The sequence below is a fragment of the Mandrillus leucophaeus genome, unplaced genomic scaffold, assembly GCF_000951045.1.
Source record: "Mandrillus leucophaeus isolate KB7577 unplaced genomic scaffold, Mleu.le_1.0 Scaffold101, whole genome shotgun sequence".
Taxonomy (NCBI): Eukaryota; Metazoa; Chordata; class Mammalia; order Primates; family Cercopithecidae; genus Mandrillus; species Mandrillus leucophaeus.
In genome coordinates, this window is record NW_012098210.1 from 2,358,046 (window position 1) to 2,360,487 (window position 2,442).

The window sequence follows — 2,442 nt, forward strand, 5'->3', positions numbered from 1 at the left end:
AGGCTAGTTTTGAACTATTAGGCTCAAGCGATCCATCTGCCTTGACCTCCCATAGTGTTTGGGATTATAGGCATGAGTCAGTGTGGCCAACCTGTTTTTATTTTTTTGTAGAGATAGGGTTTTGCTGTGTTGTCTAGGCTGGTCTCAAGCTCCTGGCCTCAAGCGATCCTCCCAGCTCAGCCTCCCAAAGTGCCGGGATTACAGGCATGAACCAGTCTGGCTAGCCTGAGTTTTTATTTCTGTTTTAAAAAAACATGAACAACCTCTTTATAGCTGCTGTAAACCATTGAACTTTCTTTGTTCTTGAACCGAACTAGGCATCCACACAGCACCTATTCATCTGAGGGAATAGAGTCAGTGTTCAGATGACTTTGAAAGAAAGGTCCACCTGCAGTTCTCTAGCTTTTGAAATTTTTTTTTTTCCCATACTGTAATGGATACACATAAGATTGTTCTGGACTTCCTTTATAGTAAACTTTGCTCTTAATAAGAGCTTGAACATTTTTGTTGTTGCAAAACTGTGTTAGAGTTGATGCTGTTATTTATTAGGCAACAAATGTTACATGAATATCTAGGATGTTTTAGGCACTGGCGAAAAAGAGGTGAATGAGATATGTTCTTGAGAAAATCTTGGCAGTATCGTGGGCAGAGATTATTCTTTATAACAGTAATAATCAAACCACATGATGCATTTACGACGGAGAAGGCATTAATCAGCTCAGCACAGAAAACTTGGGGCACAGGTTCTCAGAGCTCCAAGGGACATTTGAAGTGGGATCTGAAAGGTTGGTTAGGAGAAAATAAGTTATTCTAGACAGAGAAGTCAGGCTGTGCTAAGCCACAAAGACTTAATGCAGGTTAGTTGAGGAAGAAATACTAGTCAATATTGCCACAATATGGTCTGCTCAGTCTGGGGAGCAGTGGCTAGTGATGGAGCAGGCTGGGTAAGTTGGGGTTGGATTGTCACAGACCTTGCATGTTGTGCTAAGGCATGCAAAGGTTTCCAGGCAGGTTTTGACCTGATCAGATTGCCCTTTATAACATTATAAAGAAGATGACAGGTGGCTCTGCCAAGAACTGTCCAGACTGGGGAACTGGGCTGAGCCACAGTTAAGAGACTGTTGCAGTAGACTAGACAGGGAGGAGGAGAATTCAAATTAGAGCATTGGCGTTGGCAGTGGGATCAAAGAGGGAAAAAGATGAGATTGGTTTGTAGGCTGAATGAATGGAGGTGAAGGTGAAGAAAGAGTCAATAATTTTTTGGAAGATAGAGTAGATGACAAAGTTGTTTAAAGAAAACATAAAAGGAGGGGATTTAATGACTTAAATTTTTGATATAAGGAATATAAGTCTGAAACATGGGTCTAGCCTTGAGCTGGAAATACAGCTTGGGCAGTTAGCAACACAGAGGTGATAAATGAAGCCATGGATGCAGATGGAATTACCTGTAGGAATATCGTGGAGACCTTGATCCAGCCAGGACAATTCCAGGGACAGCCCAGGATTTGAGCAAAGGACTGGTCCGTTGCTTTTAATGAGTCTTTCAAGGTTGATGATTTATTATTATTTAAAAATATGAGGGAGCCATATTATTTTATGGTTGTTTTAATTATTGTGGATGGGTGTAGTAGAATGTCCTAAATATTAAAACATATAGCATTCATTTATAATGTTATATCATTTATAATGATTGTAGCTTTATTATTATTTTTAATAATTAGGACAAATGCTTAATATTTTACATTTTAGATCACTAGTATGAGTAAATATTAATGATGAATCTTTGTCTTTCTTTTGAATTTAAGAAATTAGATCAAAATTTTGTGATTAGAGATGAAACTTTGGAATGCAGAAATATTTTTGGTATTGGTGCCAAAAATTTAAGTCAGTTACTTTAACACTTAGACATTACAAGATCATATATAGAAAGTGTGTTATTGATTTGGTGTATTAGAATCATTTGTGGAGCTTTTAAAGACACCAGTGCAAGGCCGAGACGGGTGGATCACGAGGTCAGGAGATCGAGACCATCCTGGCTAACACGGTGAAACCCCGTCTCTACTAAAAAATACAAAAAAAAAAAACTAGCTGGGCGAGGTGGCGGGCGCCTGTAGTCCCAGCTACTCGGGAGGCTGAGGCAGGAGAATGGCGTGAACCGGGGAGGCGGAGCTTGCAGTGAGCTGAGATCCGGCCACTGCACTCCAGCCTGGGCGACAGAGCGAGACTCCGTCTCAAAAAAAAAAAAAAAAAAAGACCAGTGCAATGCTGAATTCCACCCAAGAGGGGTTTGTGTTAGGGCCACATCATCTGTGTTTTTTAAAGCTCTGCGGATATTTCGATGTTAATCTGAGAACCCTATTATCAGGGGTCTGGGTAGGGGCTTTGTGAGCATATTTTGTGTCTTGTCTATATGGTTAACTTTTTTGTTGAAAGCTGTTAAAG